This window comes from Eucyclogobius newberryi, unplaced genomic scaffold (genome assembly GCF_026437365.1).
Source record: "Eucyclogobius newberryi isolate DKJ021-1_F unplaced genomic scaffold, fEucNew1.0.hap1 SCAF_33, whole genome shotgun sequence".
NCBI lineage: Eukaryota > Metazoa > Chordata > Actinopteri > Gobiiformes > Gobiidae > Eucyclogobius > Eucyclogobius newberryi.
In genome coordinates, this window is record NW_027315979.1 from 892828 (window position 1) to 907898 (window position 15071).

The 15071-nt window shown below is 45.5% G+C and overlaps 1 protein-coding gene across 2 annotated transcripts in view; it reads right to left on the reverse strand.

Annotated features, from left to right (window-relative positions):
• Positions 1-15071, reverse strand: part of tfeb (transcription factor EB) — a 255206-nt gene that overhangs the window by 59036 nt on the left and 181099 nt on the right. Inside the window, exons 1-2 of one of the 2 annotated variants that reach the window (XM_072461885.1) lie at positions 9972-10260; positions 5878-6032 (exon numbers count right to left, since the gene is read on the reverse strand). The gene's annotated coding sequence lies outside the window, so the exon portion shown is untranslated. Of the gene's footprint in view, positions 1-5877; positions 6033-9971; positions 10261-15071 lie in introns of those variants that run through there. The other variant, XM_072461884.1, reaches the window with a different exon arrangement.

A 15071-nucleotide genomic window follows, 5' to 3' on the forward strand; every position in this document is an offset into this window, starting at 1 on the left:
GTAGCATTTAGCCTGTAGCATTTAGCCTGTAGCATTTAGCCCGTAGCATTTAGCCCGTAGCTAATGTATATATGCTGTATTTGGCACAATTTAATGTCAGTGTTTGCACTTGTTGAACTGTGGGTAATAGAGCAGCTCTTATACATTGAAGTGAACGGATTGCTTCCCTCGGCACAGAGGTCCGTTAGTGGGCGTTCCCTCGGCACAGAGGTCCGTTAGTGGGCGTTCCCTCGGCACAGAGGTCCGTTAGTGGGCGTTCCCTCGGCACAGAGGTCCGTTAGTGGGCGTTCCCTCAGCACAGAGGTCCGTTAGTGGGCGTTCCCTCGGCACAGAGGTCCGTTAGTGGGCGTTCCCTCGGCACAGAGGTCCGTTAGTGGGCGTTCCCTCGGCACAGAGGTCCGTTAGTGGGCGTTCCCTCGGCACAGAGGTCCGTTAGTGGGCGTTCCCTCAGCACAGAGGTCCGTTAGTGGGCGTTCCCTCGGCACAGAGGTCCGTTAGTGGGCGTTCCCTCGGCACAGAGGTCCGTTAGTGGGCGTTCCCTCGGCACAGAGGTCCGTTAGTGGGCGTTCCCTCGGCACAGAGGTCCGTTAGTGGGCGTTCCCTCGGCACAGAGGTCCGTTAGTGGGCGTTCCCTCGGCACAGAGGTCCGTTAGTGGGCGTTCCCTCGGCACAGAGGTCCGTTAGTGGGCGTTCCCTCGGCACAGAGGTCCGTTAGTGGGCCTCAGAGGCTATAAATAGTCTTATTACTGGCACGAGACACGACAAGGACGGGGGCCGCATGCCATCGCCAGCCTCACGACATCACTTCCTGTTCCTGTTGTAGTGGACGGGCCCTTCAGGAGTGACGCGGCGCTCGGACACAGAGGCCGGCATTGTGCGAGCGCCGCGGTGATGTCACAAACGCTCCAGCTACAGTGGGAGGAAGAGAGGAAGAGGAAGAGAAGAGAGGAGGAAGAGAGAGGGAAGAAAGGAGGAAGAGAGAGGGAAGAGAGGAGGAAGAGAGGAAGAAGAGAGAGGGAAGAGAAGAGGAAGAGGGGAGGAAGAGAGGAAGAGAAGAGAGGAGGAAGAGAGGAGGAAGAGAGGAGGAAGAGAGGAAGAGAAGAGAGGAGGAAGAGAGAGGGAAGAGAAGAAGAAGAGAGGCGGGAGAGAGAAGAGGAGCGAACGAGGGGAAGAGAGGAGGAAGAGAGGAGGAAGAGAAGAGGAAGGGAAGAGGAAGAGAGGGGGAAGAGAGGAGGGAAAGAGGAGGAAGAGAGGAGGAAGAGAAGAGGAAGAGAGGAGGAAAAGCGGAGGAATGTCGCAGCGGATTGTGGCAAAGATTAGTTCCAAAGACGCCGCGGTCAAATAGTACAGGAACTGGACGATGCAGAGCGAGTATTTTCTGACACGTTTCCATTTAGTTTAAGTAATATTCTTAATGACACAAAGACAATACTGAATATCCAACACAGGGTCCGATTAACCCCTGACCCTAACAACACAGGGTCTGATTAACCCCTGACCCTAACAACACAGGGTCCGATTAACCCCTGACCCTAACAACACAGGGTCTGATTAACCCCTGACCCTAACAACACAGGGTCTGATTAACCCCTGACCCTAACAACACAGGGTCCGATTAACCCCTGACCCTAACAACACAGGGTCCGATTAACCCCTGACCCTAACAACACAGGGTCTGATTAACCCCTGACCCTAACAACACAGGGTCCGATTAACCCCTGACCCTAACAACACAGGGTCCGATTAACCCCTGACCCTAACAACACAGGGTCCGATTAACCCCTGACCCTAACAACACAGGGTCCGATTAACCCCTGACCCTAACAACACAGGGTCCGATTAACCCCTGACCCTAACAACACAGGGTCCGATCAACCCCTGACCCTAACAACACAGGGTCCGATTAACCCCTGACCCTAACAACATAGGGTCCGATTAACCCCTGACCCTAACAACACAGGGCCAGGTTAACCCCTGACCCTAACAACACAGGGCCAGGTTAACCCCTGACCCTAACAACACAGGGTCCGATTAACCCCTGACCCCCCCGCTGAAGCACCCGCACTCAGAAACATGGTGTTAATTTGTTGCCAAGGGTATTTTTAGACGTGACAGAGAGGCCTTTAGAGCAGGAGCTAAAAGTGTGAGGTGTGCGGCGCAACAACACATCCTGGAGCAACACTGACACAACACAACCTGGAGCAACACTGACACAACACAACCTGGAGCAACACTGACACAACACAACCTGGAGCAACACTGACACAACACAACCTGGAGCAACACTGACACAACACAACCTGGAGCAACACTGACACAACACAACCTGGAGCAACACTGACACAACACAACCTGGAGCAACACTGACACAACACAACCTGGAGCAACACTGACACAACATCCTGCATTTATTCCGCATTTATCCTGCATTTATTCCGCATTTATCCTGCATTTATTCCGCATTTATCCTGCATTTATTCCGCATTTATCCTGCATTTATCCCGCATTTATCCTGCATTTAGTCCGCATTTATTCCGCATTTATCCTGCATTTATTCCGCATTTATTCCGCATTTATCCCGCATTTATCCTGCATTTACTCCGCATTTATCCTGCATTTACTCCGCATTTATCCTGCATTTATTCCGCATTTATCCTGCATTTATTCTGCATTTATCCTGCATTTATTCCGCATTTATCCTGCATTTATTCCGCATTTATCCTGCATTTATTCCGCATTTATTCCGCATTTATCCTGCATTTATCCTGCATTTATCCCGCATTTATCCTGCATTTATTCCGCATTTATCCTGCATTTATCCTGCATTTATCCCGCATTTATCCCGCATTTATCCTGCATTTATCCTGCATTTATTCCGCATTTATTCCGCATTTATCCTGCATTTATTCCGCATTTATTCCGCATTTATTCCCCATTTATCCTATATTTATCCTGCATTTACCCTGCTTGTCGTGGCGTCTAAAGTGTGCCCCAGCCTCTGCGTCCCAGTGCAAAGCAGACACTTGGCCTTTCTGTGAGATGGAATCTGCTGGGACTAAAATAGATCATTCTCTCTTCTTCTTTTCAGGAACAACTGGTGCCACACAAACTGCTACACGCCTCTCATTTCACCTCCAGCTTTAACACTCGTGGACCCACTAATTGGGCCTAAAATGACTCATTATGGTGTTTTCTTTTGTGACGGGCGCTGCAGAGTTATGTCATGTGGAGTATGGCCCCTGCCTCTCTCACACCCGCGGGATCCTCACAGCGGCGGGAGCCTCACACCGGCGTATGGGATCCTCACAGCGGCGGGATCCTCACAGCGGCGGGATCCTCACACCGGCGGGATCTTCACACCGGCGTATGGGATCCTCACACCGGCGGGATCCTCACAGCGGCAGGGGCCTCACACCGGCGGGATCCTCACAGCGGCGGGATCCTCACAGCGGCGGGATCCTCACAGCGGCGGGATCCTCACAGCGGCGGGATCCTCACACCGGCGGGATCCTCACAGCGGCAGGAGCCTCACACCGGCGGGATCCTCACAGCGGCGGGGGCCTCACACCGGCGGGATCCTCACAGCGGCGGGATCCTCACAGCGGCAGGGGCCTCACACCGGCGGGATCCTCACACTCACAATGTGGCAAATGCAACGTTTAAACACATGAATCCAACATGGTAAATATCAGAATATTGTCGGATTTGACTTCTAACATTATTTATGTGACGTTAACCACTCAAAAGTACTATTTGTGGTGATTGTTGCTCTCCACAAGTACAATTTAGTAATTATTTGCAATATGACAGTAATGATTCACATCAAAAGAACATAGTATCATATTTAGAATTCAGTTAGGTTCTTAAAATATCACAATAAATATAAATATAGTCGCAAGCGGCAATGATCGGCCCTCGCCACGCCGCCGCCACACCGCCGCAAGAGGAGGGGGCGCTAACGCGCCCCAATTGTCCTTTTATTACTCCTACTGCTGAATCTGTGACGCTGTCACATCTTCTCTCCTTTGTTTTACATCAAAAAGACATTTTATTTTGAATTCTTGGCAAAATGTGCGGCTTTGCCGCACAGACACCGTGACTCTTTGAATAAAAATGTGAATAACTTTTGATGGTCCTGAAGATGAGTCTCACCAAATTTCAGGTTAATAGGGCTGACGCCCTGAGGGGGAGGAGTTTGTGAAAGTCTAAAGTGTAAACATGTTCTGGCGATTTCCCCATTGGAATAAAAAAGGAGGTTTTGGTCATCGCTACGGCAACGCCATAACAATTATGACATGGGTCTCATTGACTTTTTTGATGGGGCCAAAATTGAGTTGTGTGTCAAATTTCATAAAATTTCGCAAAACTAAACATTTAACCTCCATATAAAATCTGTAGGGGGCGCTGTGGTGCCAAATTAATTTATTTCACTTCAAGTAGGTTTAGGGCAAAGAGTTTAACAACTGATTCTAATTTGACGCAATTCCGACTTTATCTGTGAAAACGGCAGAAATGTTAAATTTGGGAGATTTCTGAAATTCTTGCTACAGTTTGTGGCTTCGCCGCTCAGAGACCGTGACAGGGTCAATGTCATTTGGATAACTTTTGATGTCCCACTCCTCAGCACCCTTTTCACACAATTTCAGCTTTTTAGGGCCAACGCCCTGAGGGGGAGGAGTTCGTAAAAGTACGACGTTTGGAAAAACTCCCGAGTCATGCTTAGCCATTTTTAAACCAATATGGCCGACATTTGGTTGGGCGGATGGCGTTGCCGTAATAATATTTTTTACTTCTCTTGTCACGATCTACCTCTGCACCAAATTTCATGATTCTACCATCAGATTTTTTTTGGGTCATTTCCTATCTCTCAATGCATTTTTGGTACATTTGGGGGCGCTGACGTGCCAATTCTTTTTATTTTAGAAAAGGGAAATAGCCAGAATGTAGAGAGGCACGATTTTTAGAGGTGTGCAAATTTTTGTGACTTTTCGTCAATGTTCACTGGGTGAAAAATAGGGGGGCGTGTCCCGAGAAGAAAGAAAGAAGAAAGAAGAATATTCCGATACGAAAACAATGTTTCCCATTTTACAAATATCATAAACTATACATTTTCGGAAAGCGCTCGCGCTTTCCTACCTCATGGTGTGGGTCCCTGGTCACTGACGGGTACTTTCGTTAATTTTGAGTGGGCTCCGCCCACTTTGTGTTTTTGGCCCTCTATACAGTAATAATGTTCCATTTTTGCATTACATGCTTATATGCACGGAACATGCAAGAGATGGGGAACGTATTCGTGAGCTACTTAGGGCAAATGAGTCGTCCCAATGTAAAGTGCTCGTTTAGTGCGCACTTTTGCACAGGCTTCGCCCGTTTACAACGGTAATGTTCCATTTTCCTACTACTAATTAGTCTGCACGGGGCGTGCGTGAGTGAAGGAGTGCGTTAGTGAGTGTTTGGAAGTGGGCGAGCGCTTCGCGCTCGATTTCGTGCGCACTTTCGCAGCCGTGCTTCGCACGGCCTTACGAGATTAATAGGCCTCTCGCCAGCTTGTGGCGCTCGGGCCTAATAACGTCCCAACTTACAAACCGAGTTAAAGTAACACGTTTATGTCATGAAAACTATGATATTTGTGAATAAACTGAATCTCACAGAAGGAGAACGTACTGAAACTAAGACATTAGGGAAGCATTGAAGCATTGATGGTGAATTAGACCCAAAGCTGATATATTTTAGTTGTTTTAGACAAAAGAGCAGCACAAAAAGTACATGTCAACATTTCTGTCATAACAATAACCATTTGTCTTTTGTCGGGGGAATTGAACCCACGACAGCTTGACAGACGGAGGCTGGAAAAGAAAAGTATCAGGCGTGTTTTACCTGTGAGAGACGACACAAGGTGAGCGGAAGAGGCGGAGCTGGAGCGGAAGAGGCGGAGCTGGAGCGGAAGAGGCGGAGCTGGAGCGGAAGAGGCGGAGCTGGAGCAGAAGAGGCGGACCTGCCGTTTGTGACTACATCATGGTCCGGACGAGCCGCTGGAATCAACGCAGCAAGAACAGAAACAAGATGAATGTCACACACAAAATGCTTCAAAACTCAGACACAGCTCTGAGTAACAAGACTGAGAGTTTAGTTGTACCACATATTAAGCAGTTTTGTAACAGGGAAAACAGAATCAAAAATAACATTTTGGGAGGACTTTTTGTGATGATTTTAATCATTATTATCAGGTTATGAATAAAAAAGTCAAATGGTTGAATAGAAATGCATAAGCAATGTAAATAGAGTCAAATTACAGACAAAAATAATAAGTGGAACGTCTTTTTTATGGCGTTTGATCTGCTGAATTATGAGTATGTTCTGGATCACAATAAGTGTTGAGGAGGTGGTTTGTGTTTCTTTGGGGGATTGACTGAACATTGACTGAACATTGAACATATCAGAGCGTAATTCAGTTCAGTTTCTTTAAAAAGAGCATAAGTATCTTCAGGTCGTTGGTAGCGTGCCGTGAAGCACTTCTAATCTCAGTCCCATCTCACCACATCACATAGTTCAAGTGTTTCTTCAGAGTTACACGCCGTCATCAGCACTCTCCCCGAGACGCTTCCTCTTCCAGGGACAGGACGGGGACAGGACAGGACGGGGACAGGACGTGGACAGGGGACAGGGGACAGGGCTGGTGCATTTCATTTAAGCCGCTCAAGTTTCCAGTAACAACTGCTGAACAACTTAAAGGTGCACAGTGCCACTTTTCTGCTGAAGGCTCTGCCCCCTGCTGGACGTCAAGCCGGAGACGCCAAAGTTCACAGTCAGTTTTCCCACCGCCGACTGGTGAAGAGGGACTCCCACAACAATGCAGATAACATCCCCAAAACACTGCCAAAGTCTATTTTCTGATGTTTAACCGTTTCATTCCTTTAGCCTACGGATTAGCATTAGCCTACGGATTAGCATTAGCCTACAGATTAGCATTAGCCACATTTGCATGAGAGTTCTTTCAGCTGGATCGCTCTCAAGTCAGAACTCCTGAAGTTCAAGTGGGAATAATCGACTCCCAGTGTCTGGAAAGCAGCACTAAAAAAGGTCCATTTTTGTTTTATTATGAACAAATAAAACATTTCCTGAGATCTCCATGGAGACGAGCCGGTAGCACACACGGGTTTGTCATCTGTACAGACCGGTCTGACAACATGGGGCCGGTCTGACCACGTGGGACCGGTCTGACAACATGGGGCCGGTCTGACCACGTGGGACCGGTCTGACAACATGGGGCCGGTCTGACCACGTGGGACCGGTCTGACAACATGGGGCCGGTCTGACCACGTGGGACCGGTCTGACAACATGGGGCCGGTCTGACCACGTGGGACCGGTCTGACAACATGGGGCCGGTCTGACCACGTGGGATCGGTCTGACCACGTGGGACCGGTCTGACCACGTGGGACCGGTCTGACCACGTGGGACCGGTCTGACCACGTGGGGCGCACGCCGCTCAAACAGCTGAGATAGAGATCAAGTACAGCAGTTTCACTTGTATCTCATCATCACTGAACTCAAGTGTTCCACCGTCAAACCCTGAGGATCGTCCGTGTGTCTCAGAGCTGTCACCGTGTCAATCAAAAAGCCTCAAAATGAGAACAAAAAACACCATTTAGACCCAAAATACCAGCTGTTTCTTTATGTTCTTACGTGGTCTTAAACTGGTCCTACTAAAGATCAAGATCATTCCAAAACTCTTCTTTTTTCAGCATTGACACTTGTATTTAACTTAAAGGTTGAATGGACGATTTTTTCCTCATTTCCTCGTGGCGTGGACGACCCATTTGTCCTGCCACGTATCAATCATAAAACGCACCTACCGCTTTAATCGTCTAAACTGCAGAAATAGGTCGCCAAGTGCAAACAAACAGAGTGATTAGTTTAAGGTGTGATCGCAGTCCTACGTCCTTCTCTGTCCAATGGTCCTACGTCCTTCTCTGTCCAATGGTCCTACGTCCTTCTCTGTCCAATGGTCCTACGTCCTTCTCTGTCCAATGGTCTTACGTCCTTCTCTGTCCAATGGTCCTACGTCCTTCTCTGTCCAATGGTCTTACGTCCTTCTCTGTCCAATGGTCCTACGTCCTTCTCTGTCCAATGGTCCTACGTCCTTCTCTGTCCAATGGTCCTACGTCCTTCTCTGTCCAATGGTCCTACGTCCTTCTCTGTCCAATGGTCCTACGTCCTTCTCTGTCCAATGGTCCTACGTCCTTCTCTGTCCAATGGTCTTACGTCCTTCTCTGTCCAATGGTCCTACGTCCTTCTCTGTCCAATGGTCTTACGTCCTTCTCTGTCCAATGGTCCTACGTCCTTCTCTGTCCAATGGTCCTACGTCCTTCTCTGTCCAATGGTCCTACGTCCTTCTCTGTCCAATGGTCCTACGTCCTTCTCTGTCCAATGGTCCTACGTCCTTCTCTGTCCAATGGTCCTACGTCCTTCTCTGTCCAATGGTCTTACGTCCTTCTCTGTCCAATGGTCCTACGTCCTTCTCTGTCCAATGGTCCTACGTCCTTCTCTGTCCAATGGTCCTACGTCCTTCTCTGTCCAATGGTCCTACGTCCTTCTCTGTCCAATGGTCCTACGTCCTTCTCTGTCCAATGGTCCTACGTCCTTCTCTGTCCAATGGTCCTACGTCCTTCTCTGTCCAATGGTCCTACGTCCTTCTCTGTCCAATGGTCTTACGTCCTTCTCTGTCCAATGGTCCTACGTCCTTCTCTGTCCAATGGTCTTACGTCCTTCTCTGTCCAATGGTCCTACGTCCTTCTCTGTCCAATGGTCCTACGTCCTTCTCTGTCCAATGGTCCTACGTCCTTCTCTGTCCAATGGTCCTACGTCCTTCTCTGTCCAATGGTCCTACGTCCTTCTCTGTCCAATGGTCCTACGTCCTTCTCTGTCCAATGGTCCTACGTCCTTCTCTGTCCAATGGTCCTACGTCCTTCTCTGTCCAATGCTTCCCTCGTCTTGTGTGCAATTTAAATCTTATGGTAAAACTGGAGCTACATTTGGATATAATACGATGGACAAAGTGAGGCCCAGTGGCACAACAACAGGTTCAATACAGCAGCAGAAAACAAACCTGACATGATCAGACCACAGCAGCTAAAAAACTCTAGTCGTCTTCAAACGTGTGGACACAAGCTTATAACACACATTTGATACAGTTTGAGCTTCTTTAGGTCATTTCTTTGTTAAACTGTTGCAGTCATATTTACTCATTTAGACCTGGAAAACCAAATTGTTTCTTTGGCGGGAACTGAAAGGCCAAATCCTGAGTTTGTGGACTGATTAAACCAATGGAACAGCATTTATTTAGAGTCTAACGAGGTAGAAACTCATCTTTTGTTCACCGACACATTTATTCTATTTCTTTAAAAACATGTGCCCACACAGTATCATGAGCTTTGATATTTATGAATGAAATGTTTGGATATTTTTCATAAAATAGTCTTACGTTGCTATATTTGACCTTCATATTACCATTATTATTCAGACTTTCATGACTATTCTTGAGAACAAAACAAACTAGAGATGAAATCCTTTAGTCAATTCATCGCTTTATGGGGTCAGTTTTATTAGTCTACTGATTATTTTATAAAGATTGAAAGGGATTTTTATGGGACAACAGCAAAAGGAGCAGATCTGGAGTGAGTCGTGAGTTTGAGTTACATCTGACACACAAATACACCGTTTACTGGCACTTTTCTGTTTAAATAGTTCTGTCGTTTTGACGTGAACTTCTTCAGTCGACTAAAGCCCCAAAACAAACCACTGCAACTCTCGTGAATCAATCGTCCAAGTCTAAAACGAAACGGGATCACGGGCTCCACATCCAGATCTGGGCTGAACTGGGACTAAAACCTGGACTAAAGCAGGACTAGAACCAAAAAACAAAGTCGACATCGAGGACCAAACGCCAAATATTCAAATCAAGATTCTTACCGGATAAATCTGCACTATTCCCAATGACAACATGGTGAGTCCAGGACTGAAAACCCTCCAGCAAAAATACCCACGCGACTTTGACACCAGGCCAGTATCCAAAAGTTCCTTGGTTCCTATTCCGGCTCGTGCCTTTCTCTCCTGGTGTCAGTGTCTCTCTCTCTCTCTCTCTTCCACTAAATTAGACTGACCACTGCTGCGCTTGGCAACAGACGAGAGGTTTGTGTGTCCGGCAAAGACTTTTCTATTCGCCTTCGACAGCAAACTCCTCCCCCTTGTCCTGCCCACGGCTCACCATGGACGCAACACCACGGCAACAATAAGGGGAAGTGGTCAGAGTAGCGCCAATTCTAGCTGAGTAAGAGAAACGGCACGTCCAAGGATGTTGACGTTGAAGCAGACGAGCGAAGAAGTTCAAATGTTTCAACGTTAAAGACGATACAACGTGCGGTTTTGAGCCATTTTAAAAGTTCAGTATTTCAGAGTGTAAAGTAGAAACAAATCAAAAGGACTCGGGAAAGTCATTTATGTTAAAAATGCAAACGCCTCGATCTCTTTTGCGACAAAACACATTTGACTTTATTACACCCAAAACATATTGGCTTCAGGCTCTTCAAATGCACTGGTCACTCACTCGACGACAGAAGCTGACCCATTGGAGGAGTGCTGATCACGATAAGGCAATTCAAACAAAATAGTAGGAACGAGATTAAAGGCCAACTTCGATATGAACATAAAACTAGAGTCAACACATAGTAGAGAAAAGCACCACAAACATAGATTTAAGCATCATTTCATGTCATTGCTGAAAACTAGCCCCTGTTGTCTTTAGCGTCTGACTCACTCCAGGCCTTGCGCCCTCTGCTGTTCACCAGACAAACATATTAAGATATAAAATGTCCCAGAATTAGTCATGATATTTGAGTTTTAAAATAGTTTATTACTCAACTTGAACTTATGTGTGGCTTTTATTCAAACACAACAAATGACTCGTGTCGCCCAAGTCAATGAAAAACATGGATTTCGTGTGAAGCTGAGGTGAATTCGCAATAATGTACTTCTTGAATTTTCCGCCCACAGTCACAGTGTGGAGCCCACGTGAGGCCTGAGTCACGCCTGAGCAGAACCCCAACCACTTCTGTAAAGGCAGGTCAAAGGTCGGCGCTAGTGGGGATCCCGACTGGTGTAACGGTGATCAAAACGTGCATTATGTGTCACGTATCCTCCACATTTGACCCATCCTCCAGTGTCAAGACCAGATCTGAGCCAGCAACGAACATGAACAAAAATGAATAGCGCGATATTATGTCAAATCAGCAGAAATGTGTCAAAACATGTCTTTAAACCTATAAGTTAAAGTACAAATGTGAATACACTGTAAAATCATACCCAAACTCACTTGTTTGAAACATTACAACTTTTCCACCTCAAATGTTGCTGCATTTTCTGCTGGAAGTGAAATGCACGATATTCGTTCTCTTCAATGCAACATCCACGATATTGCTCACTTTTAAATATATTGACCAAAGCTTCAGCTGTAACTTCTAAAGCGAAAGCACATAAAGGTCAAGAGCATGTCCACAGCTCTTTAAAGGAAATGACTTTGCACCTTAAATTGTATTTTACTGAAATATCTGGTCATCCAAAGCGAAACTCCAGACGGATCTTGTACTTTCCCATTTTACAATAAAAAAGCCTCAAAGTGGTGACAAATGCCATAAGTGCATTATCATCGACCACTAAAAAGAAGATGCTGAAAGATGAGCCTGATGTCGATCCTTTTGTAAAAGAACCAGGGATGATCCAGTTCTGAAGCAGTGACAGAACCAGAACCAGAACCAGAACATGACGACACATTTACTTTAGACAATCTGCTCCTTCAGTTTGTCTGGATGTTGTTCTGCTGCTTTTTAAAAACGCACTCTCTCTCTTGTGTTTTCTGTTCTGTTCATTTTTAACTAGAAAAAGAAGCAATACTGTGACTAACTAAGCAACTGCATTGTAAACAACATTCTGAACCAGAGAAAACAGAGAAAACAGAGAAACTCATTTCAACATTTATTATGATCAGTTTAAATTTCAGTGTTAAAATGATGAAAACACAAAGAAAAACAAGCTGAGACATGTGTTTTAAACAATACTTAAAGTGCCCATGACAGGTTGGACTACTCTTTGAAATAAAATAAAATATATCTGGGATATAATTGTCCCAGAATAGAATTTTTTTTAGTTTTATAATTTCACTTCCTGTTTGCAATTGATGACATCACACTAGGAAATTATCATGTTTATTTTGTTCAATAAATATTTAGAATGTCAAAAAAGTAGTTTTTTGTGTGTAATTTCTGCATAAACTATGACATATGACTGAGAGTCTCTAATGTGATGTCACTTCCTGTCATTTTTCGACAGTTTCCTCCACAAACACCTGCATACTATATTCTATATGTACCACATGTATAAATACACCAGATAAAGTCATGTGCCCTAATCTAATCTTATTTCCCGGTTTCTTGTGTGTTTGGTGTTGGTCTGATTGTTTTAACACTGAATTTGAAAATCGTTATATTCAAATAAACTTTGACGTTAGTTACTGTTTAATTATTTATTCATGGAAAACCAAATGTATAGTTTTAACAAATTGTATAAAATCAAAAGGTGAAGTAGGATTATTATGAACCAAAATAATCATAAGACCATTAAAGTTTGTCTTCTGTCCCTGTTTTAAAGACGTCCCAAATATACGGACGATTGTCCACAGACGTCCTAAACGAAGACTCTTTCTACAAACTCTTCTTTCTTTACATTTTCCTCAAAATGGAAGCCTCTTTACGTTGTCATTGCAAACCCGATGATATTGTTGTCTTTTCATCTCTTAAGAACATAATAATCCTCCAACACGACTCTCGATCTGATAAAGGGACGATACAGAAACTGGACTTTCATCGACCGTGTCACATCCAACGACAGGAATCACAATCTTTACGTTTTCCCTGAAACTAAAATGACACCAGATCAAATTTAAAGCCATTTCTGTAGTTTTGGCTTCTGCCGTTTGATCAACTCCAACTGTCGTATCCTCAATTTAATGTTGTGCAGGAAAGTCTTAATATTAACCTCAACTCTGCCAAATAAAGCTTTATTTGTGTATAAGATGTCCATTACAGAGAACAAAAGCCTCTCCACATGGGCTTTTAAAGAACACCTGCTAACAACTGTATTTTTGTATTAGTTAGCGTTAGCGTAGTCAGCATTAGTCAACGGCAGTCAGCGTCAGTCAGCATTAGTTAGCGTTAGTTAGCGTTAGTCAGCGTCGGTTAGCGTCGGTTAGCGTCGGTCAGCGTCAGTCAGCGTTAGTCAGCGTTAGTCAGCGTCGGTTAGCGTCGGTTAGCGTCGGTTAGCGTCGGTCAGCGTCAGTCAGCGTTAGTCAGCGTTAGTCAGCATTAGTCAGCGTCGGTTAGCGTCGGTCAGCGTCAGTCAGCGTTAGTCAGCGTTAGTCAGCGTCGGTTAGCGTCGGTCAGCGTCGGTCAGCGTTAGTCAGCGTCGGCTAGCGTCGGTTAGCGTCGGTTAGCGTCAGTCAGCGTTAGTCAGTGTCAGTTAGCGTCAGTTAGCGTTAGTCAGCGTCAGTTAGCGTCGGTTAGCGTTGGTTAGCGTCAGTCAGCGTTAGTCAGCGTCAGTCAGCGTCGGTTAGCGTCGGTTAGCGTCAGTCAGCGTCAGTCAGCGTCAGTCAGCGTCAGTCAGCGTTAGTCAGCGTCAGTTAGCGTCAGTTAGCGTCAGTTAGCGTCAGTCAGCGTTAGTTAGCGTTAGTCAGCGTTAGTTAGCGTTAGTCAGCGTCAGTCAGCGTCAGTTAGCGTTAGTCAGCGTTAGTTAGCGTTAGTCAGCGTTAGTTAGCGTTAGTCAGCGTCAGTTAGCGTCAGTTAGCAGTTTATACTTCACTGTTGTCCCAGATCTCAGTGGATCTCCAGGATGTTTGAGCGGTGCAATCATTCCCAAAGTGATGCGGTGTAAAGCTGAATAAAAGTCTTTTGAAGTGCTTTGTTATCTTTGACACTGGACTTTCACTCCTCCTCGTGCCTCTCACAGTGGACATCAGTGACCAGTGTCCACTGCAGCGCTCACAGGCCTGTCCTTGTTTGTACACACGGCTCATAGTAGCCCTCTGTATTTATGACTGGGTTATTTTGGTCCGGGGGCGGGAGGAAAGACAAAGACTGCAGCCGATTGGTCAGAAACAATGGGCAATGTCGCGTCTGGCCAATCAGAGCAGGTTTGTGGAGGTGGGATATGCATTTGTAGTACAATGTGACGCACACAGAAGTAAAGTACAAGTAAGGTACAAGTAAAGTACACAAGTGTGGGAACTGAGGGAAAGAATCCAAGAGTTCAATCCAATTATTCCAGCAATCATTTCATTTTTAATGTTTTTTGGCACTGAACAAAACCAGAGGTAATAACCGGTCACCAATGTGTTTAAAGTGACCGCTTTGTTTAAAGTGACCACTATTGTGTTTAAAGTGACCGCTGTGTTTAAAGTGACCACTATTGTGTTTAAAGTGACCGCTGTGTTTAAAGTGACCACTGTTGTGTTTAAAGTGACCACTGTTGTGTCTAAAGTGACCACTATTGTGTTTAAAGTGACCACTGTTGTGTTTAAAGTGACCGCTGTGTTTAAAGTGACCACTGTTGTGTTTAAAGTGACCACTATTGTGTTTAAAGTGACCACTATTGTGTTTAAAGTGACCGCTGTGTTTAAAGTGGCCGCTGTGTTTAAAGTGGCCGCTGTGTTTAAAGTGACCACTATTGTGTTTAAAGTGACCGCTGTGTTTAAAGTGACCACTATTGTGTTTAAAGTGACCGCTGTGTTTAAAGTGACCACTATTGTGTTTAAAGTGACCACTATTGTGTTTAAAGTGACCGCTGTGTTTAAAGTGATCGCTGTGTTTAAAGTGACCACTATTGTGTTTAAAGTGACCACTATTGTGTTTAAAGTGACCACTGTGTTTAAAGTGACCACTATTGTGTTTAAAGTGACCGCTGTTGTGTTTAAAGGGATCACTATTGTGTTTAAAGTGATCACTGTGTTTAAAGTGACCACTATTG